The sequence below is a fragment of the Struthio camelus genome, chromosome 1, assembly GCF_040807025.1.
Source record: "Struthio camelus isolate bStrCam1 chromosome 1, bStrCam1.hap1, whole genome shotgun sequence".
Taxonomy (NCBI): domain Eukaryota; kingdom Metazoa; phylum Chordata; class Aves; order Struthioniformes; family Struthionidae; genus Struthio; species Struthio camelus.
The window spans coordinates 66017802-66031212 of record NC_090942.1 but is presented as its reverse complement, the minus strand read 5'-3'; the positions used below and the strand labels follow the sequence as shown (position 1 = coordinate 66031212).

Sequence of the window (13411 nt, the reverse complement as noted above, 5' to 3'; positions counted from 1 at the left end):
AAGTATGAGTGTTACTAACAGCAGTTAACATTAAAAACATTCTCTGTAAGATGCAGAGAGACTAAGTCAGCATCAGATTAGTTGAGTGTGGCTAGATGTACGGGAAAAATGGAAAGCGTCCACTGGATATTCCAAACAGTTGTCCGTTTACTACAGCTGGAAAGAACCAACGTGTCAAATTAGAGGTTCTTGAGTGCAATCAGCTTGCATTTCTGAGATCACAAACAGCTTCTTGGAGCAGGGTTTGATCAAGTGTTAATGATAAAGGCAGCCACAAACTGTATAGCCTGGTCCAAAATGCAGTGAACTTATATATTTTAGTTACTCAGTGGACTTTGGATGAGGCCTTTAGCTAAGATGTTTTCAGGGGGTTCTTCTAAAAGTAGAAAGCATACAATCTTGAGCCATCTATATACACACATCCAGTAAGATGGGGAAGACAGACAGAGTCAGAAGTACAAGTCTGAAGGCCTACAGACTTCAGGATCTCTTCAACGAGCATTTCCTCTTACGGAGGTACGTTAGGAGAGTTTTTAAAACCAGAAATTCTGAGCTACAATCTCGGGGATGGTAGAATACAAGCCTCCAATTCAGACTGGAGTTGCTCTATGCAAAACAATTAGTGGTGAAAGGATGACGACATTATTGCTTTATACAAATGTCAAAGAGAGATATAATTTTCATAAATGATCTCTTTTCAGCATAAGCAATTGATATGGTGGCAGCTGGTTTGAAGCTTTCAGGAGGAAGGGCTACAATTAGTCCAAAGCCACAGAAAATAATTGATTTAGGAATTAAGCAGGACTACCTTTCTAGGCTAATTTCCAAAGTAATGGAGAACATCCACAGTTAAGATACATTTCAGGGGGATGTAAATATTTAATTCCCAGACAATCTTTTCAAATCTTCATCCCAAAGTTACTATATAATTACGGTGAATGTTATGCTTGGGAGGTTATTACCAGTTCTTACAGAACTGGACTTCAAGAAACACAGTATTTGGGAGTCACTTCTGAACTTTCCTTTAATAAAGCATGCAAGGCATGAACACGGACATTCTGAAAGGATGCCAAAGGACAATCACCAAAGGGACTGCTAGCAACTCAGAAAAATAGATTTTTTTTAAATGTAGTATAAGGATTTATTCACAAATAAGATATCTTTAACAAAGAAAATGGAAATCCAGCCCAAGTGATACTAAAAGAAAAGAACAACTTTGGCAGGTGAGATGTAAAACAAAGGTTAAGAGAGTCAGAAGCAAGCCTGAAGAACATGGAGGCAAACACAGTGACAAGCAATAAGGCATTCCTCAAAGACTTAGGAAACAGGAACTCCAGAAGAGCTGGTGGGTCCTGTAAACTATCGTTACACAAAGAAGGCAATGAGAGAGGATAAAGAGATTGTGTGGAAGTTAAATGACCCCTCTGCTTCAGTCTTCACTTCAAAGCAGGGAAGAGAAACGCATATCCCAGGGTTATACAAGTAAAGAACTTGAGGCAAAACTGCCAGACAGAGTTAAGGAAAAAAGTGAAACAACTTGAGAAACTAGACTGCAGTAAACTGCATTCCAGCACTAGGAACCAGAGCTGAGAAAAAACAGTTAAAGGCAGGTGTAAAGCAGATAGTCCAAAATAGAAGCCGCACAAACCACATAAGTCTAGAAAAAGCACAGTTTTCACGCAGACAAATCATGCCTCTCTAACCTATGAGATTCCTCTAAAAAGAGTTAGTACATTGGCTGTACATTACTAGATGCCAGTTGTCTGGATTTTCAAAGACTTTGAGGAGAAAAAAGAAAAGTCTCCCAATAGAGGCTATCAGCAGAACTCTGTAACTATGGTTTAAGAGGTAAGGTCAAGGAACTATCCAAGGTAAGAACAATAATCAATTCTTTGTTTGGAAGCGAGCTGGTAGACAAATAGTGCCTGAAGAATCAGCCCAGGACAGTGCTGTTTAGTGCATTTATGAAGTTTATGGAAGAACAAACAAAAAACAAGGTAACAAAATGTCTTATTCACATGAAATGATGAGTTTGGTCATTAATATGGAAACCTTTGTCCTCTTAAATAACCAGGCACTTAGGCAACAGAAATATCAGGTAAAAGTCATCACAGATACATGGAAGCCTAACAGAAGGAAAATAATTATATGTATTTACATACCACCATATATCAGTGGTTACTGAATTAACTAACTTCTAGACACCAAAAAAGTCCCTGAGGCAAAAGATATCATATGCTCGTGCTTAGCAGAAGAGTCATCTCAGATTAGACAAAAATTAATAATAGAGCTTCTAAAATTTTAAACTGTAAGATGAAAAAAGTTTGACTCTGGGCATTGTAATGCAATTACAAAATGTTAACTTAAATTTTAGTTAAGTGTGCTCACTAAAACAAGAGCATGAATTGTCAACATGCCTAGAAGTAAACAAGTTTAAGTGTTTTGCTTATTTGAAACTTAGTGTGGGGCTGTAAAAACTCACTGAAAGTGAGAGACATGGGCAGAACGCTTTATGTTTATGAAAGGAGACCTAATAAGCTATTTAAATAGTAGAGAAGTTAAAGCAAACAAGAGTCATGGTAATGTAAATAAGGATATTTGAGACAAAGAAATTCAGAATTAAGATTAAGGAAACTTCAACTATTCATAGGTATGGAAATACATCTTCAACTCTAGAACAGTTTGTTTTTGTCCACAGGGAAAGTTTATCAGAGGAAAATCCATTTCAGACCTATGCACGTTTAAAGCTAAGGAAGATGAAAAATACTTGCAAAGGGTTTTAAGCACACCACATAACCCCTGGTTATGCAAAACTTGACCCGTGCTCTTCCATCCACTTTCATATCTTGTGTGGGTGGACTGCTGCTTGCAAGGTTTGATCCGTGTCTTAGAAAAATTCAGGTCTAATTCACAGCCTGATACAGCCTTTGCTTATGCTACAGAAGCAAGAGCAGCCTTTAATAGCTTTGCATTGCAAGACAGCAAAACTGGGATCAGATAGGAATCAGAGTATGAAAACTAGGGAAGTAGGTGAGAGGGTCAGTAGGTGAGACTGTGCAATGCAGGCAGCTTACCTGGGAAAAGCGGCTGGAGTGTGGAAGTTCAGCTACTGGAGAGAAAAAAAAAAAAAGTCTAGGCCTAGGTTATTTTTTTTAACTTGGGGGAGCAGGAGAGAGACGTATCAATGTGATAAAAACAAATTCCCGCTTCATTTCACATAAATCACCTACTGCATCAGACAGTGAACACTGGACAATAAGGTTCCTGTTAGCACCTCCATATATATCTTTTCTAGGCCAAGACTCCACCTAACCTTGAACAAAGGCTAAAATCTGTTTTTCAAGAGAATCAATGATTATATGGGGGGGGGGGGGGATCACAATATCCTATGGAACAGCTACAAATAATATATACATATCTTTAGGAAAAATATTGCATCATAATTCCATTTCTATTAAAATAGTCTAATTTTCAAAGGTATACTTTGCAAAAAAGTTATTTTATTTTACATAAAAACTCACAAAATTTTTCATTCCAACACTGAAACAGCATAATTTTTTTTTAAGTGATCAGAAAAGGATATATTTGAGAAAATATTTAGCTTTCTGTTTCTGTGCCTCACTACCCATTGCAGGGTACTATGCTATTACTTTTGCGAGACATCACAATCACCAAAATCCAATCTGATATCAGCTAGTTATCATGTGGCATCATGAAAAACTAATATTTCCTCAATACCCATTAAATACTGCAAGAGTTCAGATACAAACTGGAGTTCCACTGACCTGGAATAGAATTCAGTAACTCAAGATCTTAATTCCATTTTGATAGGCCTTACGTGAAATATTTAAACTTCATTTTTTCCTGACTTAAGCACATAAATTACACTTCTCAAACTTTCTGTGGTTTAGGTTTTGTTTGTTAGTTTCAGAATTTTCCATTTAAACAACACAATAAATTCCCACCTATAATTACTTGAGAAATCTCAGTTGGTAAAATCCCAACTAGAATTAGACCCTTATTGCACATGTTAAAAGTGTCAATACAGAAAGGATTTAACTTGTCATTTACAGTAGATGCTGTGCAAATGAGAATCCTAAGATTAGGAAAAACAGACATTTCCACTATACACCACTACAGTTTGCAAAGTTTCTCATATCTGTGTATAAAACACAATGTTGAGGTATAAGCATCTATACATCTATTTAAAAAATTAACAGTCTCCATAACTTCAAAGACTACTTCATTTTAATCCACTCAACCTACAGTTAACACAAGAAAGAAGGGTTATTAATCACAAGACTGCTTTCTTGGAGATGCAATCATAAATAATTCAAACTAAACTATAGTACATACAATTAAATGAACAAAGTGCATATCGTAATTTTTTTTTTTTAAACACCTTTCCTGGTACAGTACAATTCAAATTCCAGCTATTCGCAAGAGCTCTTCCTCTTAGTGCAAATTAACATTGATATGCTGTATCTGGGCATAGAGAAACAGTCAAAGAGAGGCAAGGACCACATTTCACACTATTCTACTGAATAAAAAGAAGAGCTTGTAGATATTAACTCAACTGCAAACGATTAAAAGGACCTATAAATGTTTTTGAAAGCAGCCTAAAAATAACTTCTCTAGATCAAAACAGTGTATAAAAGCAAGTAGTTTCACTAATTTTTCCTCCCATTTTTATCCCCTTTGGAACTTTTGATTTTTTCACCATGAAAATGTGATCAGTTGTGTTGTTAGTTGGGCATGGGGAGAGAAAGTGTCCCCACTTTCCCATCTTTCTGATTTCAGGCAGCTGTATAAAAGCACTTTAAGTGTTAAGCCCAAAAGTTGGCTCCTTTCAGCCAAAAACAAAGGCTGATCTCAGTGGAAAAATGGCAGTCTCCATTTATCATCTGGACAAAGTCAGAATCGTTACAAGACCAGAGGTTGCAGAGTGACAGATTTATCAATGGGTTGTGCCTGACCCACTCTGTGCCTTAGAAAGGTACAGTTATTAGCACTGATGGAAAAAAGAAGTTTATCTCAGAAAGAAAAGGAGAAAAGCAGTTGTCCAAAAGTTTCACTTTTAACATAACACACATGAGCAGCTCATGCTTAAATGAACATCCGGGAAGATAGTGAATGAGGCTATCAAAGGTCCCAAGTAAACATATTGCTCAAAGCTTATCACAAGGGATTTCATCCCCACATATGAAGGGTGCACATTACAAGGTGCACTGATTTTTCACTTCAACTAATTGTGGCAATCTTATAAATTAAGACACTGATCAAGCAAAGGTTTCATATGCCTTTTTACATTTACATCGTCCAAATAATCCCACTGTTCTCATTGGGTAACTCATGGCAGGTAACGCTAGTCTAATGCATAAAACTTGGCAAGATTGGGGTTTAAATTAGAAGTGACTGAGAGACTAGCCTAACATCTCTTAAAACACATATGCTTATCATCTGAACGGCCACTTAATATTAATGACTCCAAAACACAAACTAAACTCAGCAGCAAACAACAAACAGGCACAAAGAGGAAAAAACAAGCTCTGTTCCGTTTATCACCCATAAACACAGTTCCCCAGCCATCTTGCAAGCACAGGGAAGTTCCTAAAAATTACATTCAATATAGCTACCCCTATTGATGTAGTCCATAATCCCTGGAGCTCTTTATAAATCCTCAGTTGGTCTATTCATGATTGTTACAAGACGGAAAAATGAGAGCAGCCTGTAGGCTCTGTGGAACTCTGCAGGGCTCTAGTCAACATAAAACCGGCCAGAGGAGCTCAGCACTGTAACTGGCTTTCTGCTGGCTTTTTCCCCCTTCTGCTGCCTAAATAAACCTAGAAGAGAAGGGCTGCAGCATGGAGCAAGAATGCTGATCCCATATGATACTAACTCCTGTACCAATGGCAATTACACACATGCCTGCTCCTACACTTCTGCCAAATAATCATTTAAACAAATATCCACTACAGATATTAGCAAAAGCATCTGACAACATGCAAATCAGACAAGAAACATAGACTGAAGGAACCACTTAATAAAGTGCTAAAGATTTAATGAGGGAAATGAAATTAAGTTTCCCGAATCAAAACTGTCAGTGTTTTGGGAAGATTGCTGAAAATCCTATCTGTTGGCCTTAGAGAGAGCCAGTAGATTTTTTTCCACCCGTCGGTCTCTACTGCATATCAGCTGCACCCAGGCAGGCTTCTAATAAAAGCAAGTGACTCTCACACAAACAAAAACATCTTTGTGACCTCTGGGAACGCAGCAATCCAAACAAGCCAGGCAGTCAGGTGGCACAAGCAATTAGAGCATCTCAGGGACCTTTCTTCAGCACCAGAAGGAAAATTAAGTCACTAAGATAAAAAATAGGTTTTTCATGAGAAAACTGAGGGCAAACCATCCCAGGTAGGTAGACTGAGAAACTCAAACTATTTCTGTTTAATATGGGGGGTTGGGGAGCAGAAGGCTACTACTGAATGAGTAATTTTTGTTGTTCAAACTAAAGAAATGAAGTATTGTCCTACCAGAATTAAGGCAGAGCATCAGAACCATCTCTTGATCTATTTTTAAACTTACTAGCTTGTACTTCACTCCAAAGGCACCTTCAATGAAAGCAATGAGCTTCTGCTGCAAGAAGTACCCGAACAATCGCAACCATTTACTAGCATTATGACACATTTGAGCCTCATTTTGAGGCATTTATCACCAAAACAAAGGGACAGACATCCTTCCTAAATCTTAGACTGAATAATATAGTCCTTCCTTGGATGAAGCTCTTGCTAAAGCATCAACTTTACCTACATAACGTTTGGAGGATGTGGCCCTGTATTAGTAGTCTTCTCCATTTGACAGGCTGATTGTAATTCCTGGTGCGCTGAGGAAAAGATCTCAATACTAAAACAGAACAAAGAAATTCAGCTGTCCCAAAGCAGCCTGGGGGCTTGCAGTGCCATAATACTGCAGAAATCACACTGTATTAGAGGTGCCACCTTTCTCATAAGCTCTTTCTATGTCCATGCCCCTTCACGTATCATTTTCTAAAAGGTAACAACAGATGGCGTTACCTTTCCCACTAGAGCAGTTCATAACCCTCTACCAAAGTGAGTAGCAAAGCATCACCTAAGTCTTAAAATTTGCATTCTGAGCAAATATTATTCTTACCATTGTTGTTTGCAGAATGAAATTCCGGTTTTGCCTGTTTTTTTGTTTGTTTTTTTGATATGGGAACTACCTACATGCAGCATCAAGCACATTTTGATTACTTCTCTTACAGAGGCAAAGATGCTCCAGACTGTGAACCTTGTATTGCTGACCACAGAAGGGCACGTACATTTGTGTTGCACTGTTAGGGCTTTTTTGCGCTTTGAGACACATGACGTGAGAGAGGTGTAACTAAAACAAAACAAAACGTCCGTTTTACTAGTGGTCTTGTCAAGACAAGGAAGCTTTAAACGCAATAGTCAAAACATCTGTAATAGGCCATGAAACTAATGCCATTGTTCTCATGACACAGAGAAACAAAACCCAACAACAAAATAGGTTTTGCACCTGCTATCATATGGAACCGAATTGGAGAAGCCAATTCGGTCATTTGCATTGCTTGCCTCAGACACAGACACTGTAACTTCCATAGATATCTCTATATTTACTACTTGCATCAACATACAGGGAATTCCTCATGTCTCAAAATGTACCCATCAAGTGCAATTACCTGGTTTCTTTACCCTCCTAATCCCTAGGAACAGCCTGAGGCTGCAGGCTGACGCAGGCAGCAAAGTTAGATGGTAAAGGCAACAGCAGAGTGGTCTATCCTTCTCAGTGGATGAGAAGAGCAAGACCAACTTTGCACACTCGCCTGAGGAATGGGCTCCCTCAGCCCTGCTGCTGGCAGTCCTCCTGCTGCTCCTGCCTCCACTGCCAGCTGGACCAGCCTCATCGAGAGCAGCCTCTACATGCACAGGGAGGCATGCTGGAGCAAAGATGAGCTTCCCCTCCCCCCCCACCTTATCTTCCCACCTAGTCTGTCTGTTTTCCCCCTTACTGCTGGGAAGAAAACTTGCACAGATGGGCGAGGTGCTCCAAAAATATTATTTGGAGACAGTAAAATTCAATTTCATTTACACTGCTAGCTAGCTGTGGAGCAGTGCCAAAGCAGGCATTTGGATTGAGGCATTAGAAATTTCCTTGCCTTTCTCTTCCTTCCCCACAGGCACTCAGTGATGGTATCACCTAAAACTAAACAGAGAAAATTGGCAAGGTACAACCTACACTGGAATTCTGTGGAAACTGGTGAGGACGAATGTTTTTTTATAATGCTCTCACAAAACATTTAATGAACTGAAATAGTGCTGGCAGGCCTCAGAGGAGCAGGGTCCAGTTTAAAAGTGAACCTCACAGTTTGCTAAATGGTGATGAATGACTGAACTGTAGCCTCAAGCACTATTTATTCTCAGAAACTATTTTTATCTGAAAATCCCCAACTTCTGTAATGCTCTTCTACTCTGTACGTCTCTACCCCTCTGTTGCAGCTGCCATTGAATCAATAGACCTCTCCAAGCATTGTGCTCTTAGGGCTCAAATTAACATATTAATACATTTTTCTTAATATGAGGAAACTGGATTTTGCCTCAAACAGGGTCAGCTCTGCTCCTCACCTCCAGAGGCTATCCGCATTGAAACCAGAATCTGCTATTTTAGGAAGGCAAGAGGCCTTTTGGGAGGGAGAAGGGGAAACCACCTGACTGCATCAGTAATCTAACTCACTCCTTACTTCATTCCACATTCCCTTTTCTCATCTTCCATGAAACAGCTTGCAGCTGTGTTCCCTCAACCTTTGCTCTGAGAGACATTAAAAGCAGGCTGCAAGGTAACTACAGTTTTTAAAAAAAATCACTCCCACACATGTAAATAAGCATGGAAATTAAAAAGTTTAAAAAAAGAACAGACTTACTGTTCATATTTGTTATAAATGGACATCATTATAGCGCCACTGCAGAAGATGGTGCCGAATAGTTACGTAATTCTATTGCTTGGCATAAAGTAAGGCTTACTGGTCAAGCGTATCCAGCTTTGAACATGTAATCACAATATGGTTAAAAAAAACCAAAAACCCTTTTCTATCATAATAGAGTAAGCAACTGCTGAAGACTTAACACACTAACTGCTTTTATATTGCCATGTCAAATATCACATACAAAAAGGTATCTTCTGCCTTAAAGGTTTTAACTTTTTTACTGGTGAAAAGACTGCTGGATCCTGAAGAGGGTCTGAAAAGCATTAACAAACTTGGCATCACAGAATCAGCTCTTACGACAGCTCACAGCAAACAAAATTTTAAGCAGCAAATTCCACGCTGACTGCCAAATCTTATTTCCCGATTTGGATCAAGCTCGTGATAAAGACAGCGGTATTAAAGACTTTCCCCAGTTGATAGCAACTTGAGTTTGATACAAGATCAATGGTTTGCAAAGCATATTGAAACAAACAGTCTAGTTGGCCTCAGCATGTATTACTGCTAGCACTAGTAGCATGATCTGAAGTGTCATTCGCTGGGAAGTTAATGACAATGGAAGATACACCTTTTCTCAAATTGTTTGGTTGCTGCTATGTCAATTCGCAGAACCACAGCTCTACCATCTCTGACATAACTATAACGCTCCGCGAGCTATTGTAATACAAGGCAAATATCCATGTTATATAACACATTGTTCATTCCTTTAATTCTGTTTTTCCACAGTGCTTCCTGAAGAAAGTTGGTTGGAGACAACTGGCTCTTACATTTAGATTTCCCTGAACTCTCCTCAAAAGCACTTTGAATATTTTACAATGCCCACTTTTCTATTTCCCTCCATTGGAGGGGACATTCTACGCATTCAGAACTGCACAATGGAGAATGATTTCCAAAGCATTAACTTGGAGCCATTGAGACTTGGATGTTTTCAGAATGGAATCCTTTGTGCACAAAGGATTCTAGATTACCCCAGCTACTCCAGAAGTGAGTCTTTTTCCCTTTCTCAAAGCGTCCATTCCTTGAGCCATCCCTGGAGCGCATTGTTGGGGCCGATTCCTTAGCGCAACGAGTTCCATCAGTCAAAGCTTAACAGATACAAATAATATCAGGATATGCATATAAATTAGTGAGACAGATCCTAAATAGTTTTGACAGGTTTAGTAAGTATATATAGTGACACAGAATGCTATCCCTGCTGTCAGACATCAATATGTAGACAGAAGATTGGGGGCACCATGGAAACTCAGCAACATAAGAGTGGTATTGATTGGATAGAAAATGAGGCTGCAATTTAAGCTTAAGACTGCCAGAGATGCCAAGAATGGAGAATGACCTCCAGCAGTGAATTTGCAGCATAAGCTCCCTGTGAACAAGCCAGTCCAAGAAGGATAAATCAGGGACAAGCTCACCAGGGATATGGGTCGACCGAATGCAGGCTACCCTAAGCAGATGAGAATCTCTGTGTGTGTGCGTGTTACAGTGACCTAGTTCGTTCAAAGAAAGCATTTTGAATGGTTTATTATAAAGAGGCTTGAAACAAAGAGGTTTCCTCAATTAAAGTCCTGAAATGAATCCTCTAAATGAAAATGCTTTTGATACACTGATCAGCAAGAGGTTGTAAATATTGAAGCAAAGCTTACATTGTTACTCAAAGATAGTTCCCACAGAAAACTCCACTGTTGGGAGCGTACGCAACGAGGGGGCTTGAACAGAGCAACAAGTTTCATCGACAGAACCAATTCCATCCCAAATAACTTAGTGTAAATGCTTTAACAGTTTATAAATCATATCTTCCCTGCTGCAAAAATGCACTGAAATAAAACGAAGCATGCTTTAAATGAGTACATTTTCAGAGCTCCAGTAAAAGACTATTTTTAATTGTTATCCAAGGACTCAGGAAGAATTGTTTCCAGAATGACCAAAAGAAACATAAGACGTGTCTGTGAAGTACCTTGCAAGAGCCGTTGCTGGTAGAATCAGCTAAGTATTAATATTCAGTTTAGCAAGAGAAAGCTGAATCTACACAAAGCCTCCATTAGTAGAGCTGTGACAGGAATAAGATAAGCCTCAAGAGTGTCCTCAGTGTCAACACTGGCATAATGGCATAACTGAACCTTCTCTGGGACAGTTTGTTTCATATTACCAACAGTAGAATACTAGTATATGGTACTGGGCTAGCGCTATGCTTGGTAATGCTGTAGTAAAACCAACTTCCTGCTGGCAAGCATTTATCAGTCACAAATTGCATCTCAAATAACCGGTGATAGACATCTGGATAATGGCAAAAGTCTGTTTTTCTTAGATCGCTTGTTCACTATCAACAAAAACTTACTCATTTGTAAGAGACAGATCTGTTGCTGGCTTCAAATTTCCCTCTCTTTCCATCTAAGAGCTTGCTCTGCAGTCGATAAGCATCCATCCTTCAATTTCACAGAAAGCTCCCTAAGTGGTAAGTCACCAAAGAGTTTAGCTTCGATCAGAGTCAAGAGTACACTTAAACCTCTACTTTCTTGCTCTTTTTAGGAGGAATCAGTAATTTATGCAGTGGTTTTCTTATTTCTTTTTTTTCGGTTGACCACTCTAACAAAATACCTTCTCCATCCAATTCCATCCACTACAAAAACTAAAAACTTCTTTCACCACTAGGCAGGTTCCTTTTTCCCTTCGGACCATTTCTCTTGATGAAAATTTCAGATTGTCTTATATATATATATATATATATATATATATGTGTGTGTGTGTGTGTGTGTGTATAAAATTTTCATGCTCTTTTTGCAGGGAGGGAAGAGAGTCGCACAGAACAAACTAAAGTTTGCTCTGCAGATCAGCTCAAACCACTGTCCAGAAAACGTATGAGAAGCATTTCTTTATAAAAAAAAACTTTCCCATACCCTTCCCTTCTCTTTCTCCTCCTACCCTCCCTCCTCCTCCTCAATACAAGCAGTTATTACTATATATGCAATCCATTCCTTGCTCCGAAAGTTGAACTTTGCAAAAAGCTTGGAACAATCGAGGTCTGAAGGGGAAACAGGAACAGGACAGAAAGTTTGAGGCTTGACAAATTACAGGTAAAAAGTGTTCTTCTACTGTAACATAAGTTATTCAAAGCAAACAGGATCTAGTTAAAACACCGACCGATATGCATAGTTGCAGGGCTACCTCATAGAAGAGGTAATGCACATCGCAAACCAACCTACAATGCTCCTAAGAACCAGCTAACCTCAGAGTTACATCCCCGAATCCAGCTTCTGAGCATACCACTAAACTAAAGCACTGTAGCCATCCACCGCCGCGGCACGCCACTTGCGGGGTTGAAGGGAGAGGTGCACGACATCCAGCTGGAACAAGCAAGAGCAGCAGATGAGGCCCCCAAAGAAACAAGACTACCTTTTTCTTATAAAGAGCTCTGCTTTTCAGAAGAGAGGACAAGGGAGGGTAAGGAGTTAGAGAAATCCGTGCTGGAGACTGTGGCACATTTGCAGAACAATCAGTACTCTTAAGTAGGAGAAAACTGCATTTTCACCAGTGTTAACTCTACTTGCAAGAGAAGACGAGGGAGGGGTAAGGAGGTACGGGAAGCAGCGTGGGAGACCGTGGCTCGTTTGCAGAACAACCTGTACACCCAGCAGGGGAAAGCCGTGTTTCCACCAGCGTTAACTCCGGTTTGCTCCCATCCCATCCCCGCGGAGGGAACGGCAGGCGTAAACTAACGGCAGCAGTTTTAAAAACAGATAAACCGGCATTTGCTGGCTTCGCCCCCCCCCCCCCCAAACCTTCCCTCCCTCGCCGGGCCCCGTCCCCCCACTTCACTTTCTTAAATATCCGCGCGATCGACCGGCGGCGGCAGCGCCCGCTCCGCGGCCCCGCGGCAGGTGCCCGGCCGCCTCCCCCGCCACCGGGGCCGGGGCCGCGCCCGTGACTTACTTGGAGCGGCGGGAGGCTCTCGCCCGTCAGCCGGGAGCGGCGGGCACTTGCCGGCGCTGCGATCCCTCTCCTCTAGCCTGCTGCTGCCGCTCTGCCGGCGCGCCCTCTCGCTCTCCTGCTCGGGATTTGTTTTCCTCGCAGGATTATTATGGTTATTTTATATACATATACATATATATATATATATATATATATATGCCGAGGGAACCTGCTGCCCGCGCTGCCTCCGCAGAGCCCCGGCGCCGAGTGCGGGAGCGGGCGGCCCCGGCCGGGGCGGAGGGAGCGGAGCCGGCGGCGGGCGCGCGCGCGCGCGCGCGCTCCCGCGCGGCCCCTCCCGCGATCTGATTGGGGCGCGCGGCGGGCGCGGGTCACTCGCGGGGCAGCCTCGCCCCCGCCCGCGGTGGGGGGGGGGGAGAGGGAGGGGGCTCCCCCGTGCCTCGGCGGAGCCCGGCATTGGGGGGCTGGGGG

At 41.1% G+C, this 13411-nt stretch overlaps 1 protein-coding gene across 2 annotated transcripts in view; it reads right to left on the bottom strand.

The window, feature by feature from the left end:
• PTN (pleiotrophin) overlaps positions 1 to 13167 on the bottom strand; it is a 79969-nt gene extending 66802 nt beyond the window's left edge. The window contains exon 1 of one of the 2 annotated variants that reach the window (XM_068945864.1): positions 12944 to 13167. The gene's annotated coding sequence lies outside the window, so the exon portion shown is untranslated. The remainder of the gene's footprint in view (positions 1 to 12943) is intronic. The other variant, XM_068945843.1, reaches the window with a different exon arrangement.
• Between the last annotated feature and the right edge of the window lie 244 nt (positions 13168 to 13411).